Here is a 22,335-nt window from a genome sequence, read left to right as displayed (position 1 = left end):
TCATGCCATCATGGCTTTGTAGTTTGTAGATGGTTTCTCCTTTCCACCAATAAAGCCGTTGGTTATGGCGGTAGCAGGTCCCATGCAACGTTGGAGCTTGGAAGCAAAATTACATTATGAAGGAAGATGGTGAAGTAGTTGAAGTTTTGGAACCCCTCACATCAGTACGAATAGAACGATGGAGCTCAGTAAGTTTACGTTTGATTCACAAGAAATTCTGGAAAAAAACATTTCTAGGGAGGATTCAAAATTTCCCCAGTGCAATGTACAATCTGAAAAATTATAGAAATCCTTTTGCATGTTAAGGTGCCCATCCCGACGTCCAGCAACCCTATTCTCTTCTTCTCGGGGAGAGGTGAAATGCGATGAACACATCTAAATATCAACATTACTTAATAGATTTAAATATCATTACCATAACATGAGAAATACCAAGCTGATAGAAATGAACAACAGAGAATACAAACAAAACAAACATGAAAGCAGTGGGGGAAAAGGAAGGGATTTCTCTCAAATATGGGTAACCCCTTTTAAGGATGTTATTGATTATCCATCAATCTGCCCTTTGGTCTCCTCCCATTTCTCCAATAAGTTATCCTCTGGCATTTTGAACCATTTGCTCTATTTCTTTGGTGCCAGTGGAAAGGAACGGCTAATCACTCCAGTCCAGGTTGTCTCTCCACAAGATGATATCCATTTCCATCTAGCAAAGAGGATACCAAAACTACAACTGTAAACTGTTGCCACATAGAAGGCATGGAACTTTCTGATCAGTAGTAGGAATTACAATTCTGCTTTTAAAGTATGGCCAGCGGGGGTGCATTCTGTCTATGGCACGAGCTCAGGTATCTCATCATCAGTGCTTACCCTGCATCCACACATTACAATTAAAACCACACACAGAAAGCAAGGACCATTCATGTAGCAGGGCATAAGTCACATATCCACTTTTTTTTTTATTGGACAAAATATATCCAGTGCACTAAATGCTAAAAATGCCGGAAGCTAGATCCCATATTCCAGTCCACCTCTCCCAAGATCCTGGATAGCCTGAACCAGTATTGGCCCATCGGTTAGTACTACAAAAGATGTTTTTTTCCTGGTAGAAAAATATACTTATTTTTTAGCTTCACAAATTATTATGAAAACACTCATTTGATGCTGTTCATCTAACCTGTATCCAATCAGTATAATTGGCTTTCGAAGTAAAGGAATGGCAAAGCTCATTTTTTTTGTTAAATGAACTGTTATTTTTATTGGCTTGTATTAAATGAAGTCTTATTATGCTACCAAGTTCGAAAAATCCCACAGGGCCAGTAACCAATAAGAAGCTAATATCATCACCCAATATCAGAGTATATTTCCATTGTGAGAGACCTAGGTGTATATATTTCTTTTTGTCTCAACAATTGAACATTCTCAGAACAATATGCAAAAATCTCCTGTTTGTTTGCAATCCAATTTCATTTGCACTACTACAATTCATAGGAGTGCAAACTAAAAGAGTATAAGTTCTCTGGTTCACTTTTGCTTTAGGTTAATTTTACTTCATTGGCATTAACAATAAACAAAAGAAAGTAAAATTTGAAACAAAAATAAATCAGAATTTGCATTCCCATGCTTTTGCCCCAGTGCAAATGAAATTGCATTTCAAACAAACTAGGCCTTATAATGATGAGAGACACGAATCACGAAATGAGGCATCTACCATTCTTTGAAGATGCCAAAGTATCTGCCACTCTGTCAGTCAGAAATTGTTGGTTTATCTCCAGGTTTGATAGACAGGCTTGGTACGGTATGAAGAATTTCTGCTATCCAGAACCATATTTATTTCCTAGAGCTGGGTACATTATGCATAAAACTTGCAAAGGTGTACTGCACATTGAAATAAATACTTTTCTCTAATGATTGATCAGTTGCTAGCTTGATAATCAATCTACTCTGGAAATTGTTTCTCCATTCCTTGTCCATGCAACCTGCAAGCATGGCAAAGCAAAGAGATTAAAAATCTAGGTTGAGAAAATAAAGAAATAATTATTGATTTGCTACTTCTGATACCTTACAAACATACCGCTTGAACAAAGAGTTTGTCACTTGGCAAGAAGGCCATATCATGAGAAAGCTGTAACAACAGCATTTGGTATTTTCTGCAACAGTACACAGGACAACAAAATCAACTCAGAGCAAACAACAATATTAATCATACTTATAACAGTGAGGGTCACGTACTAATAACTTTTAAGGCATTATTTTGAGACTTTCGTTATCTAAAGACTGTAACAAACAAGTGAGCATTACTTGATGAATGCCATAGGGTCTTATCCAGGTGAATGTTGTGCAAGTGTCCCAGATTGAGAAATGGATTTAATGATATTATTGGGACGATCACAGGTCCCAGCCACATAAGAAGATGATAGAGGGCCATGGCTACAGGGTAAAGGCTTTTTCAGTCAAGTTCTTCTGTGATGCCCCATGTGGGAAAGGATTCAGGCTTCACTTGTTCTTTCATTTGGAAATCCATGGTGACTATAAATGCAATCGTCTTTTTGTGTATGTGTTTCATATATGCTTCTGGCATGTTCTCAACAATAAGAGGAAAAATATTCAATATGGTGTCCATTTGGAAGCAATGCCTTCTTGAAGAAAAATATGAGATAAATTGTATGCAGGTATTGACTTTTGCAGTTGCTTTGCCAGTTAGAAAGAAATGGAACTCAAGGATGTTGATAGAATATATAAATATGAGAAAGTGGAGCATAATAATTATTATACATTATTACACATCAATAGAAAGACTTCAAGTGTGTTATTTACTATGATATTGTATGGAGTTGGGACTGACCAATACACATTCGAAGAGTAATTTTTGTATTTCTACTAGTCTTTCAGTGCCAGCAAAGGGCCACAAGACTGGTAAAATGTTATTTGGGTAATGAACTCCACATCTCCATTGTTTAAAGGAATGAGACCAATATTCAATGGGTCGCACAAGACTGGGATGAACTGTTTAAAGGAATGAGACCAATATTTGGGCAATGACCACAACGTCTCCATTGTTTAATTTCAACAGGTTGGGATGAACTGTTTCCTGTATCTAGGCAGCTGGCTCTCCCAAGGCCGGTGTCTGACCACATTCCTCCCCAGCTTGTCTGCAGTGGGCAAGAGAGAGGCAAGACTCCTTTCAAGCTAGCGAATGCATGGTTTGAAGAGGATGACTTCCTTTCCCTTACAGCTGATATTTGGGCAGGTGTGCAGGCTGAAGGGCTGAAGGCACAGGCTCTTTCATCTTACAAAAAAGTTGAGAACAGTTAGAGAAGTTTTGAAGAACTTGGAAAATAGGCTTAAATCTGAAACTGAGAAAAAAAAAATATGTCCAAGGAAATAGACAGAGCTGAAGAGCAAAAGCCTATTTCAGAAGAAGAAAGAGTGAAAAGAACTCAGGCAAAGGCCACTTTTGATAGTCTGGATTATAGAGATGAGCTCAAATGGAGGCACAGGGCAAAAGCTAATTGGTTGAAAGTGGGAGATAGGAACACAGGATGGAAAATGCCTGGAACAGGGTCAACACAATCTACAAATTAGAACATGATGGTGTGGTAGAGGAAAACTTTCCTGAACTTAAAGCTATTGCAACTAGCTTCTACAGAAATTTGTACAAGGAATCATGGCCTAGAAGGCCTCTCCCCTCTGATCCCTTTAAGCATCTTAGTGAGGAGTAGAAAATCTTAGAAAGACCTTTTACTGAGGAAGAAGGGAGGTAATTAACAAGTTGGATAGTGACAAATTGTCAGGGCCTGACGGACTGACAAACCTTTTCTATTTAAAATGTTGGGATGCTATCCATCAAGATGTAATGAATGTCTTTCATAATTTTCAAATGAATGCTTCTCCGCAGAGGAGTTTGAATACCACTATTATCAACATAAAGTTCTTGCTGAAAGAATGAAAGGAGTGATGAATGGTGTGATTTCGAGTAGTGTGCTTTTATACTAGGCCGGAAGTTGCTGGATAATGCCTTGGTGGCTAATGGACTAATTGACTCTAGAAGGGAAAGAAAGCATGGTTTGATTTGCAAACTGGACATTGAGAGAGCTTAGGATCATGTGAACTAGAGATACCTCGATTTTGTGCTAGAAAATATGGATTTTGAGCAAAAATGGAGGAACTGAATCAAGGTTTGCACTTCTTCTAAGTTATTTTGTGCTGGAAAAGATTATTCTGGGGCAAAAATGGAGGAACCGGATCAAGGTTTGCACTTCTTCTAAGTTCTCTGTGCTTGTTAATGGGCAATCAGCCAGCTTCTTTAAGAGCTCGAGAGGTATTAGATAGGGAGATCCGAGATTCCCTCTCCCCCTCTCCCCCCCTTTTATTCATTTGTCTTGTGGAAGTCTCTCCCAATTCAACAAGCTGGCTGGAAATGTTGGACAGTGGGAAGGGTTCGAAATTTCTCCAGGTGGTTAAAAAGTCCAAATTTTTCAGTTTGCTGAGGATACTTTGTGTTTTGCTGATGCTTCTCATGATCAGTTGGAAGTGATATTGGCCATTCTGTGTTGATTTGAGGATGTATCCGGTTTTAAAGTCAACCTGGGCAAAATTTGGTTATCCCAGTTGGGCAGGCTGAGGATGTGGAGGATTTGGCTGGTGTGTTGGCTTGCCAGGTGGAATCAGGTGTGCTCTCCTGTTGAGAAAGGTTGCTTGAGGGTGAGGAAAACTAAGGTGTTCAATAATGCTTTATGCAGGAAAATGGATCTGGAGATTTGGAACAGAAAGAAATTCCTGGTGGAGGAATCTGATTGCTTCAAAACATGGACTTGATAGAGGTGGCCGGTTCCCTTCTGATTCCTTACCTTCTTGGGGCTGCTCCATCTGGAAGGGGATCATGAAGATTCTTCCTTCTTTCTCTGGGGGTTTAGGCTTCAAAGTGGGCAGAGGAGAAAGGCTTAGTTTTTGGAAAGACCCTTGGTGCGCTGATGATAACCAGGAAGCCATGGTAGCTGACAGTTTTGAGATTGTGGGAAATAATATTACCCAAGGTTCAAAATTTTGATACATATCGTATCAGGGGCTTCCCAATACGCCCCTCCAGGGGGTGTTTCAGGATTTCAACCGGTTCAGGGGGTTGACGGACCTTAAACTGGCCCTTCTGAACTGGATTTAGAAATAAATAAATAAATAAATAATAATAATAATATCTATCAATACTGCACGATATGCTCTACTGGCGGCGTATCAATATTTTGAACCTGGGGACCACAGTTTCGAACTTAGGAGGAATTTCCATGACTAGAAGTTGGATAAAATGCTGGAATTGCTTCAGCTTCTTAATGATCAGGTGTTTGAAAGTTCTTGATTCCCTTTGTAAATTGGGCAGCTCAATAGCTAAAACACTTGTAATCTTATTTCAGATTGACAAATGAAATTTATTTGCTGATAAAAAAAAAGGACCAGGCTGTGAATGTTAACCAAGAGGAAAAACTGGAGGTGGAAATGGAGTGGGAATGGCATATTCTCTGTTAAATCTCTGGCAAATAGGTTAAGTGGTAGCAGTGGTCACTCTTCAGATTTGGAACCCCATCAGCCCCTCTAAATCTAACTTCTTGGGTTGGGTGTTGGTGCTGGATAAATGTTTGACTAAAGACAAACTAACCAGAAGAGCCATGCAACTTCCAGACATGAACTGTGGTCTATGTGGGCAGTCTCTGGAATCAGTTGATCACCTGTATTCATTGCACAATCTCATCCAAAATCTGGGAGTATTTCCTTAAAGTGGTGGGTTTATGTTGGGTTATGCCTTGTTCAGTTAAAGATATAATTTGGTGTGGAGTAATAACCTGTTTTCCTCCTGGGTAGACTGTTTTTTCTACCAGGAGCCTGTTGTACTATGGTTTTCTTCTATCAATAAAATCTTTACTTTGCCTTTCAAAAAATACTATGTTTTTTTTTTTCTTATGTATTTGGATTTTTGAGAAAATTTCTATTAAAACTCTTCTGAAGCACTGGAGTTTATGCATAAATCAGATGGCTAAACTTAGCCAACCACACAAGGGTGTCAGACTGCACTGACAGATTCTGAGGTCCTAGACCCAGGAGATATTCTGTAACTTAGGTTCACCATTATTTGATACTTAAATACAATTTTACCTTATTTGTCAAAAGACTCAAAATAAAAAGTAGCACTAGTGGTTCTTACCTTGGCAGCATAGTTTCCATTCGACAAAGCATCATTGCTTGAGTTGATGGATGCATGGTATATAATCCTGCAGAATGCAGTTACAAGAGCTGAAATACTACTGATCATAAAACATATATTTCTGCAGACTCATTGAAAAATTCCTATATTCTCATGTAATACAGAATTCACATCTATGCAAAGAATTTGTTTGAAAAGTATACATGCCAAATGATCTGGACTTGCTAATCATGAGCCCTTTTTCAAAAAAAATAATAATAATAATCACGCTAATTGAAAAATAATAATAATAATCACGCTAATTGAATAATACTAACCATTCTCACAACTTGCACTTTGAAGGTAAGAAAGAAATTGCATGCTGGAGGAATGGCAATAAGGACCAGGATAAAATGCTTCTAGCATTCTCATCTCTGTTGCTTTTGAACATCCTCTTTACTCTTCCCAGCCACCACTAAACAATCAGGATTCAAAACAAACCGAGGGAATTAGACAAAATCAAGGAGCAATAAGAATTCTACCAAAAAAAAAGACTTATTATATATAACATCATATATACATTTGACTAGATAACTATAAGTTCTTCTGAATGGCTACAGTATAACACATGGCTCCAAGCTTTACTTTATCTTTCGTTGATATATGGTACTCTTTTTATTTAATCTTTTCTCCCTATATGCTCTTCAATCTAAGTGTTATTTGACAATACTTTTTTCTTTTCTTCAGACAAGAAGGTTTATCAATGGCATAGTTGAAAACCCAATTACCAACTAAACCACCTACTCAATTTCCTATGAATCCTTCAACTATTTTCTCAAAGAATTGTCTGTCACCTTTCTTTCACTTTCTTATTTTTCTTCTATTAATTTAAGGATGTAATCAGTTTTCTTTGGGAAGTATAATTATTCATGCAGTATTTCACATCATCAACCGGCATATTATGGATTTATTTCTAATGGTGAATGACCCCAAGAAACTTCTCAAAATAATGGTACCAAGTTGATACTTGTATGCTCCTGGAGACAATACAATATCAATTTAAATCCAGAATACAATATAAACCACGAATAGTAAGCCAAACCAAAAACACAGTCTAGTAAATACTGGCAGTAGCTAAAGAGAATCTTACAGTATATTAAGAAAGTAGAGTATAGCAGCACAACATACCCACTTGACTAGTTTGAAGCAGTTTTTCCCTACACTCCTCTGTTTCCCTTTCCTTATCTCTAGATTTATATGTTCTCCCCATCTCTCATAATCTACAAGTTGAGAACAAGATACTGAGAGAAAATTTGGAATTCAAATATAACTAGGTATTACAAGGAAATAAGTACTACAAAAGATTGACAAGCAGTAACGTAAACCATTAGCCATTGAGAACAAAATTGCAGTGGCAGTTGAGCAATATTCCCTGATTAGAATTATTCCACTAACACCAGCTTGAGATGGAAGGACTTTTTTACAAGTAATGATCTTTTTTTTTTTTTTTTGAGATTCAGGGACTTGTTGGTATGATGATTGAAATATGGACTCAAGGTGTTATCTGGCAACCGAGTTGCTAAAAAATAAAAATAAAAAAAATGCATTTTCTTTCTTCCTCCAATGCCTAAGCAGAAATTCCAGGAAAACCATGCTTTAGCAAGTTTCTGTAACTTCAATAGGAAGACATGATTTACTAAAATAGTTTTGCATGGTCATCTTGGTATTTGTTTCTAGTTTTTTCCCCATGCCTCAGTTAGATTCTTTCTTTACTGATTGTACATTTAGTATTCTTTTTTTCCTTTTTTGATCAGCAAAGAAAATCATTTATTGATTTAAATCTGAAATTAAGATACAATACTTTCTATAGCAAACAATACTGCCCAAAATTAGGATGGTCTATTAGCTCCCTGCTTGGCTAACACATCCACCAACCCATTAGCTTCCCTTTTAACCCAATCGAAAAGTAGAGTTAAAACTTAAATCTCTTTGCAAGTTTGCCGATCTGTCTAAAAGTTAATCTTAGCTTCCAAGGTACTGACTCAATTTGCTTTGCCCATGTTATAATCAGAAGCGAATCTCCTTCAATTTCCAGCTCTCTTACCCCTAACTGTTCTGCAAGCTTCAGTCCTTGCCATAGAGCCTCTGATTCAGCTTGAATCGAGTCTACAAACCCAATTGGTCCTGAGAACAAGGCCAGCACTACTCCATGATGGTCTCAAAAGACTCCTGCTCTTCCTGGGTTTCCAAAGGAATTCCCATCGAAGTTTAGTTTCAGTTTATTTTGGCCCTGGTTGTTTCCTTCAGCATTCATTTCTTTACAATAGAGCCAGACCAGCTATTTTCTGCTCCTCTTTCTTAACCGATTGTACAGTTCACATTGTACAACTGATTGTACATGGTTCGTCCTACAAGTTTTGTAGAGCACTAGTGCCCACTCTTGTACCCCACTTGGAAAAGGCTAGAAATAGGATATCACAGAGGGATATTCCACCAGATACTCTGTGTATACATTTCTTGCTTGCAAAATAAGGGTTTTGCCCTGAAAGGGAAATTCACCCACCACCATATAAGGGGTTGTGTTCACTCATTCCAAGTTATTGTAGGTGTCCCAGCTTGTAATCCAGGTTATAGCAAGTTAAGGGGATATTAATAGGCAAGTCAAACAATCACCTGTTCTTCCTTTTCTTCTTCTCCACCAAGTCCCTTCTTCCCCCACACCCCACTCCCAGTACTTCTTGCTTCTTTTGGTGTTCATGGAAAATAAACAAAAAAAATAAGGTAAAGCATGTACAGTCACACAGACGCATGCATAAACATGAAATTTTACTTGTTTTCTTTTTCAATGCAACAGAGAACTTTTACATTTTCCTTTAAGCAAGCACATCATCCAAGTCCACCATGTCAAGACTGACATTGTCGTGGCCATAAAAATTTTGAACTTAGAAAGAAAATATAAGAAGCAAAAGAAGTAGGTACTGAAATAGTGAAATTGTCGCATACATTCTACACACAAACATGTACATAGATATCCTTTCCTTCTCTATGGTGAGGTATGTATTATATGTATTGGCAGATAGATATGAGAAATGGTGGAAGAATGAGTCATTTTTTGCATGTGTGTGTGTGTGTGTGTGTGTGTGAGAGAGAGAGAGAGAGAGAGAGAGTACCTGTTTCAGGATGAAGATAACCGTTGTTAGAGAGTGACAGTCAACTATTGTAGGTAGGGCTGCAACTTGGGTAGGCTTGGGTTGAGATGCTGTGTAATTTTTCATTTCAGGTACCCAACTTGCACCCCTAGTTATAGGTGGCATTTATGTTACATTAAGACCTCAGCAGTGGAATCACCAATAATCCTGACAAGAGCAAGAACCATTTTGGAAATGGTGGAAGCGACTGCTATCGCGAATAACAACTCCTCTATTTGTGATGCCTGATATGAGCTTGATAAAATTATGACAATCTCCACAAATTCGGATGCTCTTGAAAATGCGGATAGGCTCGCCAGGTCTCTTAGTTACAAGGGCAAAAGCCAGGGCCAACCTTTCACTATGATAAAGGAGGTTTTCCTTTTTCTCTGTCTCAGGAACATTCTGAAGTACATTTTCTGTGTTTGGAATATATCCTGCTAAAATCAATTCCTGATATAGTTCCTCCAACTTTAGACAGATCTCTTTGAACTTTAGATGTGAACCATCTTTAGATAGAAACACATGAACTTGACCATCGACCTCTACCCAGCTACACCCAGGTTGCTTTTTTACACCTTGACTGGACATCAATGCCCTAACCTTAGCAACATCATCCCACCTTCCCTTGGCAGCATAAATGTTTGATAACAATATATAAGTAGAATCCTCTTTCGATTCAAGCTCAAAAAGTTTCTCTGCTGCTCTTTCTGCAAATTCTACATTTCCATGCATTCTACAAGCCCCAAGAACTGTTTGCCATATCAAGATATCATGGGAAAGAGCCATTTCCTGAATAAAATTTTGAATATTGTCAAAATTTCCTGCTCGTCCAAGGATATCCACCATGCAAGCATGATGCTCAATTGTTGGAGTAATCCTGTAAACTCCGTTTAAAGAGTCAAAATACTGTTTGCCTTCCTCTATTAAACCAACATGGCTACATGCAGAGAGAACACCTATAAATGTAACTTTATCAGGGCTGAAACCTTCATCTAGCATGCAATGAAAGGCCTTGAGAGCCTTTTCTCCATATCCATGTTGTGCATATCCACAAATGATTGTGTTCCAGGAAACTATGTCTCGTGAAACCAAGTCTCCAAACAAAGCTTCTGCATCTTCTATAGAACCACATTTACCATACATATCAATGAGTGCACTAGAAACAAACATATCATCTAAGTGGCCAGCCCTAATGGCCCAGGAATGAAGCTGCTTCCCATTTATTAGAGCTGCTATGCTGGAACAACCTTTCAAACAGCTGGCAAGAGTAAATTCGTTTGGGCACACACCTTCTCTTTGCATCTGGCAGAAGAACTTGACAGCTTTCTCCCCTTCATCAGTCTGTGCATACCCAGAAATGATAGTTGTCCAAGATAAAAGATCTCTCTTCTTCATCCTATGAAAGACTAGACATGCATTCTCCAAGGACTGACATTTAGCATACATGTGGACAAGAGCTGTTCCCACAACACTATCATCACCAAGGCTAGTCTTAGTAATATGGGTGTGGACTTGCTGTCCAAAATCTACATTGGATAGGTTGGAGCAAGACCTTAGAATGCTAACGAAAGTGCACATATTTGGCTTGAAACCTTCCATGAACATCTGCTTAAATATTCTAGGCCCTTGGTTGCAAAACTCTCCATCTTGGATTCCGGATAAAACAGCATTCCATGAAATTGGATCTCTGTTTTTCATGACCTTAAACACTTTGAAGCCATCTTGAACATACCCATTTCTCATATACATTGTGATTAAAGCATTTCCAATTGGATTATCTGATACATATCCTAATTTCCAAACACAAGCATGGATGCTGTCACCATATCGTGTATTACCAATATTAATGGCAGCACTAATGAGACTAGCGAGTGTAAATTGATTTGGCCTCAGGCCTGTTTGCATCATCTCAGCAAACAGTTCTACTGCTTCAGAGTAAAACCCCTGTTGATTGAGATGATCAATCATTTCACTCCATGCCACTACATCAGGATCCCGAATACTAATAAAGACCTTGTAAGCATCGTTTACCAGTCCACACTTGAAGTACATATTAACTAGACTACTATTCAGACAGTAAACGACTTGGGAGCCAATTTTAATTGCTAGAGAATGAACTGCTTGGCCATCCTTTGCATTTCCTGAGTTCCCACAAGCCTTAAGGACATTGGATAAAGTAAAACTGCTGAGTCTCACTTCAGATTCTGTCATTCTATGAAACAGTTTCAGGACCTCTTTCTCACCGCCCATCTGTGCATGTCCATTAAGAAACACATTCCATGCTACATCATTCTTCTCGGGCATGGAGAAGAACACCCTTTCTGCAAGTTCCATCTCTCCACACTTTGCATAAAGGTCAGAAAGAGCAGACCCAACAAATAAATCTGAAAAGGTTCCAACTTTAATAACTTCTCCATGCACCTGCCTTCCGGAATCCAATGCCAACAAAATTGAACAAGCTTTCAAAACTGAACAGAAGGTAAAACCATTTGGCCAAATGCCTTCTTGCCGCATCTTTGAGAACAAACGAATAGCCTCACTGCCGTCCCCTTCTGCAACAAATCCCGAAATCAGTGTAGTCCAAGAAACAACGTCTCGCTCGGGCATTCTCTCGAGCACCGAACGGCCACATCGAAGGCCCCCACATTTCACGTACATATTTACCAATGAATTCAACAAATGGGAATCAGGGTACAAACAATTCTTGACTACTTGCCCATGAACCACCTTTCCATCATTCAAAGACCCACTTGAAGCGCAAGCGTTCAGCAGCTTGGAGTACCTCTTTAACGTCGCCTTACAATCCGAATCTGCAACTCCTCCCAGACCCAGCCTATACAGCATCCTCCCCTGTTCGATTGGCAAGTCTGTTTCAACTATTTTAGGAACTTTAGATGTCATCTTACCATGTCGAGTAGGAGCCCGTAATCCTCTGGGTCCGTTTTGAGTCTCTTCATCAAGCTGAAGATGCAGAGATAGTACCGAGCAAGTGGGAGTTGGAAGAGTTCGAACTCCAATACCCTCACAAGATACATAGCTAGTTGGGTCTGTATCAGCTATCCCGACAGCACAAGATACCGAACAAGGTCGAATGGAATCAAACAGTGGTGTTATTATTCTAGGAGGTCCTTTCAGGAACGGAAAAGAATGATTTGATACCGGAGGAAAGGATAAGGAGAGCCCACGAAAACTCGGTGGCGGGCTACGCATTGATCAGAATAAAGATGTCAAGTTTCATGGGAGCCAATCAATCTTCTCTTCTGAAACTAGTCGATGGACAAGGCAACAACAGGCATGCGGGATCCGGGAGGCACAAAACCACGACGAAAGAGTAGAACGCGCCTGGTGCTCCCAGCAAGTAAAAACTCTGCACACTCTGAACCATGAGAATCCAGCCGCACATTCAGAAGTTCTTCCCATGAATTTCACGTACATGTACATGAGATATTCTAAATGTACGGCTGATGCTATGTACACAGGCTTTTACTTGCAGGAGATCCGGGCTCCAGTTTTACAGCGTATCGTGTTAACAAAGGTAATGGGTGCTCGTAGTTTGGATTTTGGAAGGAGTACAAATATAAATTGGGAAGAGTGCAAATAAATGTAAATATGTACAGTACAAATAATGAAATATAAGGTTTATAAACATTGTATATATTACATAAGGTCTTGGATATTTGCACCCTTCCCAACTGGACTCAGTAAGTGAAATCATGAATAACTTATTATTTGCTTGCTTTATATTAACACGAGACAATTTAAAAAAAAAACGTTAATTGAATTAATGTAAAAAATTACTTCCATAAATCAATTAATTATGTTACATTTTCCATTTGAAAACATTTTTTGGGTAATGAAAAATATTGATAATTAAACAAAAGGACCATTGATACTTGATAGTTTATTAATTCTTCACCAAAAAAAAATAAGGATAATTTATTACAATTGCCAAGTCTTTGGTAAATCCATTCATGATGACAAATTCATCATTTTTAAGCAACTGTAAAAAAAAAAAAAAAAACAAACTTAGCTTAGTTTTCAAACTCAATTTAGTTGGAGAGAGAATTTAAATAACATGTTTTTTTCTAAGATATAGAACAAGATTTTTTTTTTTTTGCAAGAGTTATTAGTTATCGGTTTTTTAAATGATTTTAGTTAATTTAGACCTAATTAAGGATATGTATAGGGGTGTATAACCAATGATAGAACATATATAGGAAATACATCAAAATTTATAGTTATGATGGATTTTCAAGAAGGTTCAACACTTGACTGTTATTTATTTGTATTGTTCATAGATGAGTTGACTATACATATTCAAAAAGAGGTTTCATGTCTTTTTTTTTTTTGGCTAGTGGTATTGCCTTCATTGATGAAACTAACAATGATATATAAATTGCAAAATTAAGTAAGTTTATGGACAACTACTTTGAAAATAAGAGGTTTAGTAGGAAAAATATAGAATACATGATATGTAAAACTTAATGATAATAGGAGTGCGAATGATGATACACTTAGGTTTAGAGATTAGGAGACAATGCGATGTGGCTTTTTTTTTTTATACATTGGTTAGATTGTAAATTCATAACAATGGAAAAATTAAGGAGGGGTGTTACCCATAGAATTAGGGCATGATGGACAAAATGGAAGGGTGCATTCTAAGTCTTGCGTGATAAGTGAATACCACCTATATTACAGTGAAAATTTTAACAATTGTTAGGTCAGCTATATTGTGCAAAGAATAATGTTGGGCAATTTCCAAAATAATGTGTACTAAAACTGTATATGCTAAGATGGATGAGTACAAAAACTAAAAAGATATAGTAAAAAAATGAAGTTATTCAAAAGTAGTTCCCATAGGTGATAAAATAAGAAATAGGCTAAGACAGTTTAGTCATGTACATAGAATACTGGCAACATCACCTGTAAATAGAAAGTTGAAGGGGCTAGAAGGGATAGGGGTAGTAGATAAAAGAGGACATGGGCTAAACTAGTTAAGAATGACTTTGAGTACCCATAATTTAACGATAAATATGGCATTAAATAGAATAAGATAACAAAACATGATTCATGTAGTCGACCCATATAGTTGGGATAAGGCTTAGAAGATGATGATGATGGCAACGATTAAACTAGTGGGGTCTTTATATTTTATTATTCTATAATCTACATTTAGGAGGAATCCAATCACAAAAAGAAAGAAAAAAGAGGTGTAAACAGTTTGTACTTAGTACTGAACTAATGCAATATACTCTAGTTCTACTATTCAATTTGTTAAAGCACTAGCATTATTATAAAGAGAATGCTTGATTATAACACTGATTACATGTTGGAAAATTCATAGTAGGAATTAAATTGTTATGCGTTTCATCAAGTCTCTCTTACCCAGCGGGTGAACCCATGCAATGCATTATTGCATGGGGTTGAGTAGAAATTTGGCAAGTGATTTTGAATATATATATATATATATATATATAAAGGTTTTTGATGTTTTATGATGTTTAAGTAATAATGAGATTAAGTAAAATAAATGATGATGATGTTGTTCAAGCTGACGTGGACGAGAAGCAAATGAATTTGTTGTTGAAAGGGACTAATCGAGCTGGTTTGGTGACTTGTGCACACAAAAGTCAGAAGTGGTTACCCGTGTAATTGTGTAAGAGCACTCCAACATTCAAGATAGTGAAGGTAAAGTGGTGATTAACTAGGCTGAACTAGTCATACCCATAAGTTTGGGTGGGCAAGACGAGTCAGAAATTGAGAATACTTCCAAACTTGAACTACTTGCTAAAGCCCAACTAAATCCACCTAAGCCCATCCCAATCTACGTACGTTGGGTTTAGCTATAATGGGTTTTGGATTATCGAACTTGGGCTTTGGGCTTGTTATATATTAGGATCAGATATCCATCTTATAGGGTTGGGCTAAGTTGACCCAATCCGTCCAAATCATATAATTTTGGATAAATTATAAATACCCTCTTGTACTATGGGGCCAGTGATAAAGACCCCCTATATTTTAATTTGCAACAAAGACTCCCCAAAACTTTTACTTTGTGACAAATACCTTTTATCCGTTAAGTCAGATAAAAAAAATGTGTTAAATTACCAAAATACCCCACTAAATTTTTTTTATTTTATTTTTTGCCCTTTTTTCTTAAAACCTAATTACCCAAAACACCTTTGATCATCACTGGAAAAGGAAAAAAAAAATCTAACTTTAAGACTGTTGATAGGAACGAAAGAGAATCCATGATGTATCTTCAATCTTGCCATATTCTCTAGCACCGTAGCACAGGAAGCAATACTCCCCCCCCTCCCCCTCTCTCTTTCTCTCTCTCTCTCTCTTTCTGGTATTGAATCCATCTCTAAATTCTCATTTTTGTCATTTGGGTGCTTGTCTGTAATGAGAGATAGCTCCTTGTTTCAACAAATACACCACCTTCGACCCAATCACTTGTATAGTTCAAATTGGGTATCTTGTCAGCTGCCCAATTCTCTCTATTATTCTCTCTATTATCACAAATAAAACATTTTTCAGGCAACCCACTGCATTCGACGAAAGAGCAATTCTGCCACGGTGAGATGTCTCACGACATTTTAATCAGATGTAGCGAAAAGAGGAGTTGAAGCATCTGGTGCTATCGATTTGTATCGATAAGAAGAAGGCCATTCGAGTGAAGAGGTTGCAATAGAATTTCAGGGGAAACCATACCATTTTTGTTGTAATGGAATGTCAGCGAAGAAGGTTCCTCTTCCTGCAACTTGGACAAATTCATCCAAGATATAAACTCAATGTGTATGCGTGTTTCTTAACATAATTTTGAGTTGTATTGACAAATGAATTTACCTTAATGTTTGTATTACTAGTTTAGATTATGGGTGTGGCAGAATTTCAATATCAACTATTGAAGGGCGGCAAGAGCATAACTGGAAGTCAACTCATGATAAGTTTAAGCCCAGAAGTCCAATATCAGTAGTACTGTAGTAGTGAATACTAACTTCTAAATTTTTTGTTGCAGAATTTAAAGGAGCGCATGATTATTTTTTATTTCGTGAAAGGCATCAGTGCAGAGTCACTTCTTGGATCCTACGGGCTACATGTTGTCCTCTCTTTAGATTCTCAGTACGTTTGTGAACTACGTTTTACGGTTTTAGTGTGGTGATGGGTATCCATGGTGGCAGTTTGGTCGGAGATATCTTTCTCACCATTCAAATAAATAACAAAAAGATAATTTGGAGATTTAAAAAAATAAAATAGTTAAATAAAATTATTGTTTGAAGATAACTGACGCAATACTAACGGAGGGGGTCTTTATCTAATGGGTGAAGTTCAAGATAGTCTTTGTAATTTACCCTATTATTTTTATTATAGATGAATAGGAGGGATTTAAAGAGATTTAAGACAATAGGAAGGGACGAATAAACCTAAGTTTAAGTCCTTATATAACATTTTACAAAAAAAAAAAAATGACAATCAACTGATTAGCAAGATGTTTGCTAGTGGTAGCGGAGACTTGGGATCTAATCCCACCTGCACCGGGTTGGGGGATGGGCTACCCCGTTGTGTGCCCTTCAAAAGAAAAAAAAAAAAAAAAAAAAAAAACGATAGGAAGGGATATTTAATGGGGGAAGGAAGAGATTGCAAACCACTGAAATAAGTTGCAATTGGCCCATTAATGCCCAGCAATACAAGCTTATAAGAAAACACTTATTTGTAGTAATCTAGTAGACAACCTTATTGGGTTGTTATTGAATCTTGGGCAAAATTTTACAAGAGATTATTTAGCTATCTTCCGGCCTTCTCCTCCTTCCATGGAATGATAGGAATTCAACTCCAAGTTTATGGCAAGAGGAGGAATCAAAGTGGTCATTATAATAAAATTCTTTACACTTTTACCCATATTAAAGGAGTGTCAAGAGTTCTATTCCCCATAAACTATACTTTTTTATAGTTAACTAGCCGGAACCTGTGCCATGCATGAGTTTTGTTAAGAAAAGGTTAAATAATAGAAATATAAAGGAGTATATAATTGTTTTATATTTTAACTTTTAAATAACCAATCCAATTGAACTTGATCATATATATATTTTATATTTTAAATATTTTTTAATATAGAAAAGTGGGAAATTCCCATATTTCTTAGTCTAAAATATTTTATATCATAAATTTAAAATTTTAATTTATTTTTTAATAATACCATTGTAATTTATTAAATTTAAATTTAATTTATAAGTTTAAATCTTTTGAGCAATGGTGGGTTTTCACTAATGATCAATCAGTTTTGGCTGACAAACTCTCGACCTAACCAGGTTGATTTGGTTGGTGAAACAACCTACAACCGAACTTAACCAAACATTAAACACTCATAATTTCAGCTAAATTAATAGTCTAATCTCTAATAAATAACAATAGTTTAATCTCCAATAATTATTGAAATTTTATAGCAAAAGTACACAATCCTTGAACATAAATTTATAATGAAAATACAATAGATATCTATTAAGAATACAATAATTACAAAAATACAATAAATACTGAAAATATGTTAAATTAGTAAATAAATAGTGTAATCTCAAATAATAGTTTAATCTCTAATAAATATTAATCAATAAATTATAAAAATAAATAATTACTAAAAATAAATTTATAACCAAAATATAATAAATACGATAAATTAAATAATAGTTGTTTAGTTTCCAATAATTATTGACAACTTACTGTAAAATAACAAAACAAAAAATAGATTTATAAATAATTATTGAAAACATGTTTATAAGAAATGCAGTAAATAATAAATATTAAGTTTAGTATGTATATAAATATATTTTGTTAAATTTTTATTATTTGAATAACATTTAAATTGAATAATTCATAAAATTATAATTTATATTGCTACTACATAATTTCATGATGAATTTTGTAAAAATATAGAATTATTAATAATATGAATATAATTAAATCTATTATAATTAATTTTTTGTGTTTTGAATAAATATTTTAAAGTTAGTATATAATTTTTTTATAATATTTAAATAATTATGAAATTTTTAATTGAAACTTTCTTTAGATAGATGTAGATAAAAAGTGGAGGAAAGGATAAATAGAAATTAAAGATAGTTTAGGAGGGAATCTCTCCAGGGATGCTCACGGTTTGGTTAACTGAACCATGGGAGATTTTTTAGAAACGAATCGGTACTACCAGTTTTCAAAAAACCGATAACCAAAACCGAACTAAAACTAGTCGATTAACTGATTGACTAGTTCAGTTAATTGTGGGTTCGATTTGTCTATTTTTGGTTTTTTAATTTTTACAATATATATTATAAATTTATATAAAATTACATTTTAAATAATAAATAATATATTATAAATATATATTTATATATAATGCATATTTATTAATTTATAATATATAAAAAATATATAATATATAATATACATAAATATATAGAAATATATGTTTGCAGATCGGTTTTCTATATTGGTTAACCAAAACCGAATAGGTACTTTTGGTTTTTTCAAAACATTGAACTAAAACCGAATTGATCGATTCGGTTAACCAATTTTTTGTTTTTTTTTCTCACCCCTAAATCTCTCTACTAAATTAGAGATCATTCAGGATATAAATAGGAATTAGAGACAATTTAGAAGAAAGTGGGGGAAAGCGGTGCCACTTAGCTAAACATTAGAAAAACAAATCCCTCATTCTTTATGGTTGTTAGAAATAGTTAAGCCTATGATATTTCCTTATTGGTTTAATGGGTAATTATGTGAAATTAAAAAATAAAAATTCAAAAAGTAGGAATTAGGAAGGGGGTTTGGAGCAAGGAGATGCATAGTGACGTGGACTGTCTTGCTATATAGATAGATAGAAAGATAGATTTCCAAATGAATTTAGGAGCTTTTTTAAAATGGAAAGTACGGACAGGCCCAATGCATATTTATGATTTCCACTTCAGAGCTATAAACATTCAAAATGGCAACAACCCACACTTTATGCACTAACGCCCACCGGTGAATTGACATCAATTCCAAGCTGGCACATACCCCAACGGTACTCTGTGCCTATAAATTCTGACCTTGGACTGAACTGTCTTTCTCCCTTTTTAAAACAAAACACAAGGAATTAATGGTATACAAACCACTTCAAATAGGATCCCAACAGAGATTATAGAAGCTAGGGGGTTTATTTTTTTATAAATTATGAATTCATGATAGATTTCATTAGAGAGAATCAAGACATTAGAAGCTTCTTTTTTATTGTGATTTGTATACCTATAATTCAAAAGTAAGGAGAGGAGTAGAAGTTCGTGTGAGTAGTGAGGTTAGTAGATTGGCCTCCCTATTTCCTCTATGTAATATAAATAGATATAGAGAATGGGGGTAAGCAATCAAAAAATGCCTAGCTCTATTTGTTTGTAAGGCTCAGTTTGGAAGGAACACAAATACAAAGATGTACATACAAAATACAAGGTTTTGAACATGGTTTTTAAAATTGATCTGGAGACTGAACCGGTTAGGGGTTCGGTTACCAAGTCGAATGGTCGGCCCGTTCTGACAAAAAAATGAAAACCGGTCAAAACTATTCAAACGGTTCGAACAATTAACCGTCCAGGTTAGCGGTTTGCTGACCAAAATCAACGGTTTTTATGGAAAATCTGATTTTGGAGAAAACCGAAACCGGTCACTTGACTGGTTCCCAGTTTTTCCGGTCTGGTCCGGTTTTGAACTCTACATATTTATATTTATACTCAGTTTGGAAGGTTGTAGAGCATAGAACCTTGTATTTTGTTTGTATTTGTATTGTATATATTGCACTCTTTCCAAATTAGTAAAAAACTACAAATTAATACAAATATGGACAATGCAAATATCAAGATTAATAATACTGTATACAAGATGTTGCATTGAACAGATGACAGATCTGTATATGCACTCTTCCCAAATTGAGCTCAATGAGTTTCTTTACGGTGTAAATCTGAACTGGATATACAAATTTTGCACCGGCTCAGTTTTGTATCCGTTTATTTGTAATTATGATTTGCATCTCTACTTGATACAAAATTTGTACCTTTTGAATCATTTGCATTCACTGGCAATGCAATTTTTGCATCACAAAAAACTGATGCAAAACTTTGCTCCACTTTACTCTTATCTCAATTCTCACACACGTATAGTGGGATTGCATCCCCTTTTTTCTTACCAACTCCCAAATTAGTAATCCCCTCTTATTTGCATTCTCTTTCATATAAGTTGGGGAGCACTTCATTTTACTTCTCACACAAGTAAGACAGTTAAATTCGAAGCAAAACAAAATTAGAATTTACATGGCCAATTTATCCTATAACATTTACACCTGTACAAATGAAATTCACCACAAATAAATTCAACTGCAAGTATAGATGGAAAGAGTGCAAATTTGGGTTGCTTTTGATTCAAAATTTATTTTTATTTGCTTGCTTGGAAAGAGCAAAATGAGAGGTGAAATGTTGTGATTCCGGGGAATATTATAGAATGAAGGTGGGAAGGATGCAAAATATACACCGTCAATAGATGGAAAGAAAACATGCGGAAAGCCCAAAATTTATCTTGAATCCCGTTTGGGTTCACAATCCAAACCAATAAATTATTAGGTTGGAAGTACAAATTTTCTTCATTTTTTTATTTATTTTACCGAAATTAAGTGAGTAGACAAAACTGCCCAGGCCCTAGGATAAGAACATAAAACAAATGCAATTAATTGCAAATGGAAGTAGATTGTGATGCAGGCCCAATCGAGTTGAAAAGGCACTGACTATCATTTGAATGAATACAAATAAGCAATACTTTAAAAACGACCCGAAATTCTGGCCACTGGCTTTTTGGTTTTTGGATCAATAGATGAATCGTTCAGTTTGGATGGGCCTGTTTTGACAAAAAAATAATTAAAATAAAAAATAACTAAAAAACCATTTAATGAATCGATGATTTGACCATCTGGATTAATAGATCATTTACCAATTTAATGGTTTTTACTAGAGACCGATAAGATTTAAAATATCGATATGCCTAATACATCGATAGGAGTGTATCGGATGAATTGATACTATTTTTATTTTTTTCTAAAACAGAATTAGGGGGCTCGATTTAGGACTCGTCTACGCATGAATCGATCAGACCCCCCGATACATCCACTATAAGAGTATATCAAAAAAGTCCCGAAATGATATATATCAACTAAAACGTATCGATACTTTGAACTTTAAATAGCGGTTGTCTAAATGGTTACCAGATCAACAGCGGTTGGAAAACATTGCAAACAGTCTCAATTGTAGAAAGTAGATATGGAGAGCTGTCGGTGGGCGTTAGTATCAATAGATGGACTATCGTATCTACGTAGTCCACGACTTTAAGGGTAAGAAGTAAGTGTGTGGCGGTGCCAGAATCTAGATGATGAAGTACCACCAACGTATCCTCTTCGTGTTGGGGTCAAATTTATTTAAACATATGATTGGTTTAGGGTTTTGATTGTTTAACCCGAATCGGGCTTAGGTTCGATTGGTCTATCATCGAGTCATGAACTCATGATACCTCTGTAGAAATTCTTAAATTTTTATAACTTCTAATTCCATGGCCGCTTAAAATTTTTTTCATGCATTTTTCTATAATTTTTTCTTCATTTACAGTGGAGAAATTAACATCTTATAACTCATACACCAAATTTCAATTTAAATTAATAAATTTTAAGCTTTTAGAATGTACCAGTAAAATACAATCGAAAGGCTGCAGAGTCAGGTCAGGTTGCTATTGGATTGAGCCCCAATGGTTGGGGCGGGTTCTGAAACCACCTGTTACTCGATCGGGTTGGGTTAGGTTTGACCGTTTGAGGAAAACCTCTATCGAACTCGAACACGACCAATTGGCAAATCAGCACTTCATTTCCATCCAATTCCACTGGAGACCGGAGAGTGGAGATACTCTATGAATACGTAA

The 22,335-nt window shown here is 35.8% G+C and overlaps 1 pseudogene across 2 annotated transcripts; it reads right to left on the bottom strand.

Annotated features, from left to right (window-relative positions):
- Positions 1 to 6,190: 6,190 nt before the first annotated feature.
- LOC148846991 (pentatricopeptide repeat-containing protein At2g03880, mitochondrial pseudogene) lies at positions 6,191 to 12,759 on the bottom strand (annotated as a pseudogene). 2 transcript variants are annotated; one of them, XR_016100398.1, is made up of 4 exons: positions 9,340 to 12,759; positions 7,358 to 7,449; positions 6,508 to 6,644; positions 6,191 to 6,257 (listed from the first exon to the last, which is right to left on the bottom strand). The product of XR_016100398.1 is annotated as a pentatricopeptide repeat-containing protein At2g03880, mitochondrial pseudogene, transcript variant X1 (transcript). The 2 variants fall into 2 exon arrangements; XR_016100399.1 differs by lacking the exons at positions 6,191 to 6,257; positions 7,358 to 7,449 and having other exon boundaries at positions 6,507 to 6,644.
- Positions 12,760 to 22,335: the final 9,576 nt, after the last annotated feature.

This window comes from Nelumbo lutea, chromosome 6 (assembly GCF_056320005.1).
Source record: "Nelumbo lutea isolate HS-2025 chromosome 6, American lotus-T2T, whole genome shotgun sequence".
Lineage (NCBI taxonomy): Eukaryota > Viridiplantae > Streptophyta > Magnoliopsida > Proteales > Nelumbonaceae > Nelumbo > Nelumbo lutea.
Note: the sequence above shows the minus strand (reverse complement) of the source record. Positions and strands in the feature narration are given on the sequence as shown.